At 39.2% G+C, this 14,830-nt stretch overlaps 2 long non-coding RNA genes across 3 annotated transcripts in view; one reads left to right on the top strand and one right to left on the bottom strand.

The window, feature by feature from the left end:
- LOC143650895 (uncharacterized) overlaps positions 1-14,830 on the top strand; it is a 78,103-nt gene that overhangs the window by 14,274 nt on the left and 48,999 nt on the right. For both annotated transcript variants that reach the window (XR_013159758.1, XR_013159757.1), the window contains exons 2-3: positions 6,525-6,730; positions 7,077-7,161. This is a non-coding gene — a long non-coding RNA (uncharacterized LOC143650895). The remainder of the gene's footprint in view (positions 1-6,524; positions 6,731-7,076; positions 7,162-14,830) is intronic.
- The window catches only part of LOC143650896 (uncharacterized), a 47,136-nt gene that overhangs the window by 7,035 nt on the left and 25,271 nt on the right, over positions 1-14,830 (bottom strand). The gene's annotated exons all lie outside the window — the stretch shown is intronic.

Raw genomic sequence — 14,830 nt, 5'->3', positions numbered from 1 at the left:
ATTCTCAAGGATGGATCAATGGCTTCAAATATTTTCACTACACCATCCTAACCTAGGATTTAGTGAGTCAAAACACTGTTTGTAAAGGTTGTTGAATTAAATCAGGTGGGTGCAATTTATGGCAGGCCTTCCTCCAAGACATTGTTCTCATGGCCTAGGGATACACAGAAGAGCTGACAGTCAAAAGCTGATTCTGGGATATAGTTATTGTAAATAAAGCAGGGATCAGTGCCTTGGTCTAGGAATCCTAGCTTTGGAACAGTAAATCTAGCAAGGGTAGGGTGTAGATCTTGGCAAGAAATCAGATGCAAAAATTGAGGGAAGGATTTACTTTCCACTTAAAATGTACATGTTTCCTGTTTAGATTGATGGAAATTTGGGGGAATGGATAATATCAATGAGGGTTTTTTTATTACTTGTTTGCCATGGCTTTGTGTTTTAGCTAGGGATTAACATGCAGGCATGGAGGTAAGGGATGGAGGACACATCCATAGGATTTCTGAGACCCTGGCTTCCCCTAAACAACCTCTTTCAACTCTGCCTGCTCTGGAATGATGGAAAATAATTCCTGCTCACTATTCCCTAAAGAAAGTGCCCTCTAAATATTGTGCCCATAACCTTCGTGTACTTATCCACTGAGACTGGTGGAGATCTGGCTGGTAGAGCATGTTACTCACTGAAAAATCCCTACAATTTGGAGTTTAATTCAACTGGAATCTTCAGGAATTATCCCCAGCCCCATCCTAAGACCTTCAATATCATGGCATCTGCAGACCCACCAGCAGAGATAGGATGGGCATCCTAGGAAATAGAGGTGAGGAAAGTTCCAGCACTCAAGGTAAATATGGAAGCTACTGCAGGGGAGAGTTGCACCCTGATTTAGTTGCATCCCCTCCTCTAAGCATCCCCTCTAGTGACTACCAATATTGCCTGATAACAGCCTGCATCATTGCCCCCAATCATAACACACCACCAAACTCCTGCAAAATAATTGATCCTTGGACTGACTTTCTTGTCATCTCATAGTAGATCATCATGTCAGAGCTTCTCATGTGTCACCATTCCTGCATAAACTTAATGCAGTCCCTCTTTCAGGGTCATGGTGAGCATCCAATGGGCCAGGGTTCAAAGCACTGGGCTAAAATCCTTCATGTCAGTAACATTCTGCCTATACCCCCTCCTTCCCCTACCCAGGCCCTACACATATCACCTGCCTCCATCATATATACTCTGCAATCTCTCCCATCATTTTCTCCTTCTAATGTTTACTCTAGGATTTTCACTACTTCCACTTCACATTATCACTGTCAGAGATCAAATATCAATACTAGGATTTATTTTGGGAAGCCCTAGCTTGAAGGAAATATTTGTTTTAAACTCAGATTGGCCTTTGGGCCTTCACTAACTTTGTGTACAGAATGACCCAGAGGGTGCATTAAAAGCAGATTCCTGGGGTTCCATTCACAGAGTTCCAAATGATAAGCAATTTAAGAAACTTCCTGGATGATTCTGAGATGAAGGTTTCTGCACTTTGGCTGAACCTTAGCTGATTCAAGGTTTAGAATATCAGACTGCCTAAGTGCATTTGAGATTCTGTTCCAAGAGGGAACTCAGAGCAGTTCAAGAATGTGAGGGAATATTGAGCATTTGGAAATTGATATTTTAGGGAACCCATTAAATTATTTCTGTAGTAGAGGGTCCTTTTAGGAGTTCAAATATTGGTGAGCATAATGTAAAAGAAAAACAGCCTTGCAGCATTGGTACTTGCTGAGTGTGGTTGACACATAGTACTAAGAGGCAGTGCAGAAAATAGATGTGGAGAAATAAGAACAGTCATTCATTATTAGTGGGTAGGTAAAATTGTGCAGCCACTGCAGATGACAGTTTGTCTGTACCTCAGGAAGCTAAGTATAGAAATACTCTGTGATCCAGAAGTCCCACTACTATGTATAAACCCAGAAGAATGTAAAACATGATTGAAATAGATATTTTCCTAACATTATTCATAGAGGCATTATTCACAATTGCCAAAAGATGGAAGCAAGCCAAGATTTCATAAACCTATGAATGGATAAGAATATCTGGTATGTACATACAATGGAATATTATCCAGACATAAAAAAGGGATGAAATCCTGATGTTTGTAACAACAGGGATGAATGTTGAGGACATTATGATGAATGTGACAAACCAGAAAAAAAAGTGCAGACATTGTATGATCTCACTGACATAAATTAATAGGCAAACTCATAAAGTAAGAATCTATAATATATATTAATAGGTGACAGATTGGTCACTTAGTGTTTATATTTCTCTTGGTTGTAATGTTTTGGAAGTGGATGGTGGGGGTGTGAGCACATTATTGTGAGTGCAGTTCAGAACACTGAATAATATATGTGAGGTGTGGTTAAAATGGAAAATTTTAGGTCATATCTGTTATTAGAATTAAAATTAAAAGATACAGGACAGTGTGACACAGCAACTCTATTATAGATGATAGGCTATAATTAAAAGTAAAATTATAATATGGTTGTTTCCTGAATTATAACAAATTGATGACATGAATAAAGTATAGGGTGGTTTATGGGAATTATACAACTAGTGTATACTATGGACTATAGTTATTATTACTATTTTTTGTATTTTCATCAAGTGTCACAGAGGTACTGCACTAATGCAAAATGTGGTATATAGAACTCTTTATTTTTTACATGAATATTCTGCAATCCTACAACTCTAATTAAATGAAATTTTTGAAGAGGTCATATCTCAAAAGCTGGATTACTTGGTATTTTAAATGAAGCAATTCATGCAAATTGCCTCAAACAGTGGCTAGAATATAGACTATCTCAATAAATGCTCTTACTACTACTAAAAGTAATATAATTTTTAAGTAATGCTGTCATCAATTGTAACATGTTCCGCACCAATGCAAAATGTTGGGGATGGGATTGGGTATGGGAATCCTGCACTTAATGCATGATTGTTCAGGAAATCAAGCTTCTTTGATATAAAAATCATATGTGCTAAATACTAGGTGGTATCCTGTAATTGGATTCTTTACAGGGAATCTTGAGGCTGTTTCAATGGACTATTTCTTGTCCTTTTCTTTCAATATAAATATCCCCCTTTAGCATTTATTGCAAGGTCATTCTAGTTGTGATGATCTACCAAGCTTTGATTTGTTTGGGAAGCTCTTTATTTCTCCCTCCCTTTTGAAATGCAGCTCCATCAGAGATAAAATTCTTGTTCAGCAACTATTTCCTTCTAGCACTTTCTATATTTCATGCTACTGTCATCTTTTCTTTGTGATTTCAGATGGGAAATTGGTATTTAATGCTCTTGTGGCTCCCTTGTATATGGTATGATTTTTTCTTTCAGCTTTAAGGATTATTTTTTGTCTTGTTATTTGGAAATTTGATTATAATATGTTGGGCATGGATCTCTCTAAGGTTATCCTGCTGTCCCACAGGTCTACTAAATTCTTTTTAGTGTTGTTCATTTCTTTTTATTTTTTGCCCTTTGCCATGTCTCATCCTCAAGTTCATGGATCCTTTCTTCTGCCAGCTCTTATCCATAGTTGAAGCCCTCTAGGAAATGTTTAGTTTCAATTACTGTTTACTTCAACTCCAGTCTTTTTGTTTATTTCCATTCTTTAATTTCTGTATCCTTATTGAGATTCTCAATTGTTCATATGAAGATATTTTCCTGTCCCTGTTGTTCTTAATGTTTTTCCTTACTTCTTTGAGCATAGTAAGGACCGTTTTTTAAAAGTCTTCTTCTGGCATGCCCAAACTCTTGTTTACTTCATTGATGGTTTGTGATGTTTTATCCTATTAATTTGTATGGGCCATCATTTCCTGTTTCTTTGTTCATTTAGTAGTATTGCACCCACAATAAATATCTTGGTTTCATAGGAAATAATCTTGTACCTTGGAAACTCATGCTGGAATATTTAGAAGTCAAGGGTATTGCTATCTGCAACTTACTCTCTATTAATTCACAATGAGAGCGGGAGATGAGGGGAGTGAGAGGGAGAGGGAGAGAGAGAGAGAATTTAGAAAAAAATGCACCACCATCTCACAATAATATCTTCCTCTGGTGAAATAGTCTGCGTTTTGAGAGGGTCTATGTCTAAAGCAGGGATGAAGGCAGTTTTCCATTTTAACCAGCAGGTGGCAGCATTTTCATCAGTCTCTGCAAGGGTGGAAGGTGGGCTCCTGCTGGAGCATGCCAATGCTGTACTATGGGGTGCAGGTGACAAAGAGAGCAACTCCCTCTGCAATTCCAGGCTTTCTTTCCCATGCTGAGTGCTAAGGATGTTCAGGTGCTTACATCAACCACAAAACTGAAGCTGCTCTCATCTGGAGGGCCATTCATCTCAGAAGTGGGAGTTCAGCCCAAGGCATCCAAGGTGAATTCTAGAGGTCATTGAATATTGGGGGAGAAAGGGAAGAAATGTGAGGGAAGAAGTATCCTCATTAAGGCTAAGGTAACTGAGAAGTTGCTGCTCAAGCTGTGGGCTGCCCTTACTGTCAGCCAGGGAATGGGACAAGCAGAGGCTACAGAAGAAGCAGAAATCAAAGTCTGCCTGAAGCACAGAGCTGGGATTTTTCTGAGTGAGCTAATGATGAGTATGCTGAAATATGAGACAACCTATCCTTAGGCTCGCAGATCCAAGGGAAGAAGTTCCCATTCCAGGACCCTCAGTGATTCACTGCACAAGCTAATTACTTCAAAGGTCTTGGCACCATTTTCTCCATATGCCACAAGAGGGCAGTAAAGAGCTCTTCTGAAATGCTTTCCAGCCCTGTGGCAAGTTTCATGTAGTTTTAAAATTAACATTTCCACAGCAGGGAGAAAAGGTGTCTTTTGGACAATATGATTGTACTGGAGAGAGATTTTTTTATTTCCTTCAATAAATATTGAAGCAGAGGAGAAGGCAGTGGGCTGGGGCCAAACTGAAGGAAAAGACCCATGTATTTGTCTTTACCCCTTCCTGAGACTTTGTTTATGCTTGAGGGAGATGGAAAAAAGGCCAGTCAACAACCCTTTAAGGAAGATTTCTAGAGTTGGGCTGTTAAGGAAATAAGCAAGGGGCTGAGACAGAACAAAAAGGACAGAGGACACCTACATGGGAACCAGTGAGACCTCTCATGGAGCTGGCAGGAAGCTGAGTCTTGAAGGATGAGCAGCAGCCAGCAGTGACAGGTGTGTGTCTGGAAGGACAGCAGGTGGAGAAGGGGTGATGCAGCACAGTTAGCATGCACAAACGTCCAAGGACAGAAAGATCTGGGTAAGTTCCAGAAACTGGGTGGAGATAATGAGGTTGAAATTTAGTAAAATGGGTCTAGATGAGGATGAGACATCATGAAAAGTAAAACCATAACAGTCTATCAAAACATTCATATGGTTGCCTGCTTATAACAACTATGTGGACATCTACAAACATTTGCCCAATGCATTAATTGTAAACTGAATGGAGAGAGTGGTAATGGGATATTGAAGAGGTCAGCAGCACAGAAGGCTCTAAGGAAAAGAATTCACGTGTTCTTCTAAATGATATTGAGAACAATTTATTTCAAGTCTTGCCAAATGCTGTCTGCATACATTTTCAATAGTTTACTATTGAAAATTTTCTAGACCTGTACTTGCATCTTTCCTTCTAAGCAAGACAGGAAGAAATTCATCCTGGAGCAAATCTGATGCCACAGATTGAGTGTCTGGTATTGTTCTGTAGTCTGAACAGAGGAGATAATACTGCAGTCGGCCCATATATTAGTCAGGGTTCTCCAGGGAAACAGAACCAATATGACATATACATATATATTAAGGGATTGTAGGTGTTGATATGTCTGAATTCCATAGGGAATCAGCAGGATGTAAATTCCTGTAGGAGTTAGTGTTGAAGTATTGAGTCTGAAATATGTATAGGGAGAAATCAGTCCAGATATTCAGAGAGGAGGAGGGCTCTGCAAATTGAGGCAGAATTTCTTCTATAATACAGGTTTTCTTTCTATGGCCTAGAGAGAGGTCTTAGATTCCATAAAGTCTATATGCCACAGTAATTGCCTTTACTTAAAGTAAACTAGTTTTAGAAGTTAATTGCATCTACAAAATAATTTCAATAATAGTACATTGGCCTGAATTTGACAAAACAACTAGATGCAATGACCAACTTAGCTCATAAAATTCACCACCACAGGGTCCCTTTTGTCAAATTGGCAGCCATATGCCTTTCCTTAACCCATGCTAAATCTCCAAATAAAGATAATACTAAAGTCATATTTCCACCTAACATGCCCAGTTATCCTGCATATAGTGGAAAATGCGCCAATCCTTTCTCCAGAAGAGCATTCAAGTCCTTGGATGATTGTGTATCCCAGAAAAGCCATGTTCTTTAAACCTCATTTAATATTGCTGGATGGGATCTTTCTTATTGTTTCCATGGTGTGACCCACCTAAATGTGGGTGGTAACTTTTCATCAGGTGGTTTCCCTGAGTTGTGTCTTTACCCATTCCAGATGGGGTCATTTACTGGAGTCCTTTAAGAGGGAACCATTTTGAAAAATCTTCAGTGCTGACAGAGCACACAGCCAGAGAAATTTGGAGGAAAATGCTCCCAGGGAAGTCCTTTGAACTGTGAGTCCCCAGACCAGAGAAGATGCCAGCCACATGTCTTCCCAGCTGACAGAAGTGTTCCAGATACATTGGCCTTTCTTGAACCAAGGTATCTTTCTTGATACCTTTGTTTAGGCATTTTTACAGCCTTGGAACTGTAAACTTGCAACTTAATAAATTCCTTTAAAAAAAAAAACCATTCCATTTCTGGAATAGCTTTAGCAAGCTAAAACAATGCCATTTGAGAGAACCAGAGTTTGTCCCTTCAGTTGATATATTGGGCATTCAGCAGCAGCTGTAGTTTTTTGGCCTTGGTTACTGTGGTGATTTGAAATTGTATGTGCCCCAGAAAAATATGTTATTCAACCTAATCCATTTCTGGGAGTGTGAATGCATTGTAAGTAGGACTTTATGGCAAGTTGCATTGTGATTCCCCCTTTACATTATTTTTTGAGGAATGTCTGCCGCTTTTCCTATCCATGTGTTCCAAAATATGTGAAACAGAAATGATGAACATCTTGGACCTGTTGTCAGAAAATGGTGAGTTATTTTTTTTTATTTAACATCACATACAAACACAAACATTCTTACCATATGGTAATTCCATTCTTGATATATAATCAGTTACTCACAATATCATCACATAGTTGTATATTCATCATCATGATCATTTCTTAGAACATTTGCATCAATTCAGAAAAAGAAATAAAAATAAAACAGAAAAAATTCATACATACCATACCCCTTACTGCTCCCTTTCATTGAACACTAGCATTTCAAGCTACTAAATTTATTTTAACCTTGTTCCCCTATTATTTATTTATTTTTAATCCATATGTTTTACTCATTTGTCGATAAGGTAGATAAAAGGAGCACCAGACACAAGGTTTTCACAATCATGTAGTCACATTGTGAAAGCTGTATCATTATATAATCATCATCAAGAAACATGGCTATTGGAATGCAGCTCTACATTTTCAGGCAGTTCCCTCCAGCCTCTCCATTACACCTTAACTAAAAAGGTGATAGCTATTTAATGTGTAAGAATAATCTCCAGGATAACCTCTCTACTCTGGAATCTTTCAGCCATTGACAATTTATTTTGTCTCATTTCACTCTTCCCCCTTTTGCTTGAGAAGGTTTTCTCAATCCCCTGGTTCTGAGACCAGGTCATTCTAGGATCTCTGTCCCACATTGCCAGGAAGGTCCACACCCCTGGGAATCAAGTCCCACATACAGAAGGGGAGGGCAGTGAGTCTGCTTGCTGTGTTAGCTGAGAGAGAGAGAGAGAGAGAGGCTACATCTGAGCAACAAAGGAGGTTCTCTTGGGGGTGACTCTTAGGTCTAATTTTAAGTAGACTTAGCCTATCCTTTGTAGGGTTAAGTTTCATATGAACAAACACCAAGATTGGGGGCTCAGCCTATTGCTTTGGTTGTCCCCCGAGCTTATGAGAAGATCAAGGATTCTCCACTTGGGAAAGTAAAAATTTCCCCCTTCCTCCCATTTCCCCAAGGGGACTTTGCAAATATTTTTTTGTTCATTGTTCAAGTCACTCTGGGATTTATTGGGGCATCACTCTGGACAAACCTACCAAATTTCATGCCCTATTCAAGGTTCCATATAATATGGTGTTCAATTAAGCTCTCCACATGAGTTGTATCAAGAAATGCACTAGTCAAAATATAAATTTTGTACCAAATAAACATTTTTGCTTTAGTCTCACACATAAGTTAAAGTTTCAAAATATTAATTATCATCTATTTTCAGCACCCTGCAGTATTGTCATTCCTTTGTTCTTCCTCATGCAAGAACATTTTTAAATTTGTACATTTAGTCACTATCATTATATACTCTAGGCATTCCTAGATTATACCATCTCAGTCTTTATCATCTATCTTTCCTTCTGATTTCATTTGTGCCCCCAGGCCTCCTCCTTCTATCATTCTCACATTCAGCTTCATTTGGTGTTCTAACATTATTGTATTATAGTTAGTTAGTGCTGTGCTATCCATTTCTGAATTTTTACAATCAGTCTTGTTGCACAATCTGTATCCCTTCAGCTCCAATTACCCAATATCTATCTTATATCTATCTCCAGATGGTCTCTGTTACCAACTGAAATTCTCAGAGTTCATTCACTAATGTCAGTTCATATCAGTGAGACTACACAGTATTTGTCCTTGTGTTTCTAGATAATCTCACTCAGCATAATGTCCTTAAAGCCCATCCATGTTGTTACATACTTTATAACTTTATTCTGTCTTACAGCTGCATAATATTCCATCATATGTATATGCCACAGATTGTTTAGCCACTCATCTTTTGATGGACATTTTGGCTGTTTCCATCTCCTTGCAATTGTAAATAATGCTGCCATAAACATTGGTGTGCAAATGTCTGTTTGTGTCCTTGACCTCATGTCCTCTGAGTAGATACCTAGCAATGGTATTGCCGGGTCATATGGCAATTCTATACTTAGCTTCCTGAGGAACCACCAAACTGCTTTCCACAGTAGTTGTATCATTTGAAATTCCCAACCACAGTGATTGATAATGGTCATTCTGGTGGGCATGAGATGATATCTCATTGTGGTTTTGATTTTCATTTCCCTAATAGCCAGGGAAGTTGAGCATCTTTTCATGTGCCTTTTGGCCATTTGTATTTCCTCTTCTGAGAAGTGTCTGTTCAAGTCTTTTGCCCATTTTGAAATTGGATTGTCTGTCTTTTTGAATTGATTGTTGAATTGAACAATCTATATATTCTGGATACTAGACCTTTATCTGATATATCATTTCCAAATATTGTCTCCCATCGTGTAGGCTGTCTTTTTACTTTCTTGATGAAGTTCTTTGTTGCACAAAAATATTTAATTTTGAGGAGTTCCCATTTATTTATTTCTTCAGTGCTCGTGCTTTGGGTGTAAGGTCTAGGAAACTGCCTCCTATTATAAGATTTATAAGATATTTCCCTACATTTTCTTGTAGCAGTTTTATGGTCTTAGATCTAATTTTTAGGTCTTTGATCCATTTTGAGTTAATTTTTGTATAGTGTGTAAGATATGGATCCTCTTTCATTCTTTTGCATGTGGATATCCAATTCTCTAGGCATTATTTATTGAAGAAACTGTTCTGTCCTAGATGAATTGGCTCGACTGCCTTATCAAAGACCAATTGTCCATAGATGAGAGGGTCTATATCTGAACACTCCATTTGATTCTATTGGTCAGTATATCTATCTTTATGCCAGTCAATGATGTTTTGACCACTGTAGCTTCATAGTATGTCTTAAAGTCAAGTAGTGTGAGACCTCCAAATTCACTTTTGTTTCTCAAGATATTTTTAGTATTCGGGGCACCCTGCCCTTCCAGATCAATTTGGTTATTGTTTTTTCTATTTCTGAGGAGTACGTTTTTTGGGATTTTAATTGGTATCACATTGAATCTGTAAATCAATTTAGGTATAATTGACATCTTAACTCTATTTAAATCTTCCAATCCATGAACACAGTATGCCTTTCCATTTATTTACATCTTCTGTGATTTCTTTTAACAATTTCTTGTAGTTTTCTTTGTGTAGGGTTTTTGTATCTTTAGTTAAATTTATTCTTAAATATTTTGCTCTTTTGGTTGCAAATGGAATTTTTTTCTTGATTTCCCCCTCAAATTGTTCATTAGTGTATAGAAACACTACAGATTTTTGAGTGTTGATTTTGTAACCTGCCACTTTGCTGTACTCATGTATTAGCTCCAGTAGTTTTGCTGTGGATTTTTTGGGTTTTTTGACATATGGTTTCATATCATCTGCAAACAGTGAGAGTTTTACTTCTTCCTTTCCAGTTTTGATGCCTTGTATTTCCTTTTCTTGTCTAATTGCTCTGGCTAGAACTTCTGACACAACGTTGAATAACAATGGTTATAGTGGACATCCTTGTCTTGTTCCTGATTTTAGGGGGAAAGTTTTCAGTTTTTCCCCATTGAGGATGATGCTAACTGTGGGTTTTTCATTTATTCCCTTTATTATGTTGAGGAAGTTCCCTTCTATTCCTATCATTTGAAGTGTTTTCAACCAGAAAAGATGTTTAACATTTAGTGTTATTACTGTATGAACAGTGCTTTCTTCTACTATTTTGCCTTTTGGATTTTATATGTCACATCTAATTTTTCTTCTTTTTACCTTTAGAGTTAGTCTTCATTTCTACACTCTTCTCCACACCTCTCTTTCCTGTCTTTTTGTATCTGTCTCTAGTGCTCCCTTTAGTATTTCTTACAGAGCTGATCTCTTGGTCACAGATTCTCTCAGTGATTTTTTTGTCCAAAAATGTTTTAAGTTCCCCCTCATTTTTGAAGGACAATTTTCCTGTATATCAAATTCTTGGTTGGCAGTTTTTCTTTTTTAGTAACTTAAATATATCATCCCACTGTCTTCTCACTTCCATGGTTTCTGCTGAGAAATCTATGAACAGTCTTATTTGGCTCCATGTGTATGTGATGGATTGCTTTTCTCTTGCTGCTTTCAAGATTCTTTCTCTTTGACATCTGACATTCTGCTTAGTAAGTGTCTTGGAGTATGTCTATTTGGATTTATTCTGTTTGGGGTATGCTGCACTTTTTGGAGCTGTACTTTTAAGTCTTTCATAAGAGTTGGGAAATTTTCAGTGATAATTTCTTCCATTATTTTTTCTCCTCCTTTTCCCCTCTCTTCTCCTTCTGGGACACCCACAACATGCATATTCCTGTGCTCCATGTTGACATTCAATTCCCTGAGTCCCTGCTCATATTTTCCCATTCTTTTCCCTGTATTTTCTTTTGCTTGTCTGATTTCAGATGTTCTGTCATCTAGTTCACTAATTCTATCTTCTGCCTCTTGAAATCTAACATTGTAGGTTTCCATTGTTTTTTTTTAATCTCCTCTACTGTGCCTCTCATTTCCACAAGTTCTGTAACTTGTTTTTTCAGACTTTCAATTTCTTCTTTTTGTTCATTCCTTGCCTTCTTTATGTACTCCCTGAATTCGTTGATTTGGTGAGGTTTCCCATGTCTGTTTGAACATTCTGAATTAATTGTTTCAACTCCTCCATCTCATTTGAATTGTTGGTTTGTTCCTTTGACTGGGCCATATCTTCAATTTTCCTAGTATGATTTGTTAGTTTTTGCTGGCATCTAGGCATTCAGTTACCTTAATTAGTTTATTCTGGAGATTGTCTTCACTTTTTTTACCTAGGATTTTCTTGCTGGGTGACTTTGTTATCTGTCTGTTCTGTAACATTCACTTCAGCTTATTCTAGGCCTCTAGGTTAGGTTTTGTTTAACAAATCAGAATTTTTCAGTTCTTGTTTCTTGTTCTGCATGCATGGTGCTTCCCCCCATCCACCCCCCAGCTTAGGAGGGTCTACTTAGGTATTATAGACCCCAGTCAGATTTTCCATGACCAAACTGTCCTCCTCTTGGGAGGAAAGAGTCACCTGCATCAGTTTTCCCTGAGGGTGAGACCCAGCAGATTGAAAGGCCTTCCTATGAAGCTTCTAGACTCTGCATTTTTCCTATCCTGCGCAGTATGTGGTGCTTTTCTGCCTGTGGGTCCCACTAGCATAAGGTGATGTGGTACCTTTAACTACTGCAGACTCTGCCTACTGGGGGCATGGTGGAGACAGAGGAGAGGTTGTAGGCTGGCTTTCATTGCTTCACTTTTCCAGACCCTGGGGTCTGAATTCCTTGAGGGAGAGATTCCACTTGAGGTGGGCCACACCCCTCTCTCAGGAAAGGCACAGGTTCCAGAGAAACACTCCAACAAGCTTAATTCTGCCTATACCTGGGGCAGTCGGAGACTGAAAAGTCCTGCAGCTGAATCTAAAGAGTAGTCAAGCCATAGAAACACAGCCACAAGAAAGAAAAAGAAAAATCCTTTTCAGAGCAGGACCCCTGTTCCTCTGGTTTGCCAACCAAGAGCTTAAGTTGGCATGTTGCTTTGTGTATTTCAGGTCCTATGTGCCCCCTCCTTTCCTTCAGGGCTCAGACCTTTTCAAGTATTATGTGCTATCTGAGCCAAAAAAACCTGTTTCTTTGTTTTCTTTTTCCATCAGCCCTGCCCCCTCTGTGCTAGGGTAAAAACCAACAACCTCTGCTTTTACTGGAGTTTCAGCTGAGCTGGGAACCTATTTTTAGTTGTCAGAATTTGTTAATTAATTCCACAACTGGAGCTTGGTTGTGTTCAGCCCCTGTTGCTGGTAAAGTTTCATTCCTTTCCCCTCTGGAAAGGGGCCTGTGGGGGAGGGTCACTGGCCACCACAGTTTGTGGAACTCACGGTTCTGGGGGAGTCTCACAGCTGGTCCAGCTGGTCCAGACTGGAGTATGCTGTGTGTCCAGTCACTGACATGGCCCAGCAGTCATTCTGTACAGTTCATGGCTATTTACTGGCTGCTCTGGAGGATGAACTAAATCCCACACCTCACTAAGCCGCCATCTTGGCCCTGTCTCTTGGAGCTGAATCTTAACTAAGGTTGAATGATGAGTTCTTGAAAGTGAAAGTGGATAGTGTTTGTGTTATGCAGCGTGTCAAGTCTGTATAAGAATGAAACATGCCAATACCCAGGGTCACTCATATGTAGGGTTGTATGCAACAAGTAACCATGCCTGGGCTTCAGTTTTCAGACCCCAGAGTCAGTGGCACCAGGACTACATTGGAATCTGCTGGTCCTTTGGGTTTGGTGAAGGGAGCATCACCAAATTGGGAACATCAGTCCCAATTTCCTCTCCATGATTCATCAACCAGCAGGGCTTTAGTCCTGCTCTGAATTAGTTCTTCTGACACCCCCATCAGAGTCCTGGGCCTTTGCCACTGATTGCTGATGTTAGGGTAATGGTAGGCCAATGATATTCAAAAGGCAGTGGCTGAAAACAGTCCAACACAGAACTGAAAAACCATTTCTGTAGAGTACCTTTTCATGGCTTCAGGAATGCCACCACCCCACTACATACAAATGTACACATGCATGCACCTCTCCAAATATGCCTATGCACACTTTCAAACACAAGCATGAAGACACACACACACAAATACACTCATATGTGCATTCACACACTCCTGTACATGCCAGGCCCAGCTTCTGTATACTTTTCTTGCAGAAGCTTCTCATTATTAAGAATATGCAGAATTCTGGATATCATGTTTCCTTCCACATTTTTTTCAGGGACACATTTTGTGCAACAGAGGCAGTAATCATTGTTAATTTAGCACTGCTGTAGGAAATGGACCACTTTTTTGTGTTTTTATCGTGTTTTAATCTGCCGAATATTTGCTTCAGCTTGAAAAATGCTGGGATCCCTGTAATGAGTGACCCCTGGGCCCTGGCATCACAAAACACCATGGTAACTCTGAACCTTTCCTTATTCTATAAATCAGCCTCATTCCACCCTGATTAGCAAACTTGTCCTCAAAAGTCACTTTTTGTGGCCTATCTCTGCTTGTGCCCTTTCCATGTGTCATGGTTAGGGACATGTATCAACTTGGCCAAGTTGTGGTACCTGTTTATCTGATTGGACAAGTGCTGGCCTGTCTGTTGCAATGAGGACATTTCATAGGATTAGATCATGATCACATCAGCTGCATCCACAGCTGATTCCATTTGTAATCAGCCAAAGGGGAGTGTCTTCTACAATGAGTGATGCTTAATCTAATCATGGGAAGCCTTTTAAGGAGGACTCAGAGGAGACAGGCCCCATTCTTGCTTCAGCTGGTGAGCCTCTCCTGTGGAGTTCATCCAGACCATCCATTGGAGTCGTTGGCTTCACAGCCTGCCCTGTGGATTTTGGACTCTGTGTTCCTGCGGTCATGTGAGACACTTTTATAAATTTTATATTAGCAAGTGTTCTCTGTTGACTCTAGGGTTCTCTAGAGAATCATAACTAATACACCATGCTCAAGTATCTTTAAATGTACCCATCAAGTCCAATCTAGTCTAAAATGCATCGAAACCCATGATTCTTCAGTGTGGTTCTCATTGTTGCAGTCTAGTTTTTCCCTTCCTCTCCATCTTTTTCTAATCCTCTACAACACTTTTGCTCTGACCCTGCCATGCTGGTTTTAAATCAGCTCCACAAAAAACACTTTTATTCTGACTTCTAGACTCAAATGAAGTTTCTACCTCTATCAGGCATTTGAATTCCTACAGACCTTCACACATGCCCACATCAGAGGAGAATATACTCTTTG

Source organism: Tamandua tetradactyla, chromosome 11, assembly GCF_023851605.1.
Source record: "Tamandua tetradactyla isolate mTamTet1 chromosome 11, mTamTet1.pri, whole genome shotgun sequence".
Lineage (NCBI taxonomy): Eukaryota > Metazoa > Chordata > Mammalia > Pilosa > Myrmecophagidae > Tamandua > Tamandua tetradactyla.
Note: the sequence above shows the minus strand (reverse complement) of the source record. Positions and strands in the feature narration are given on the sequence as shown.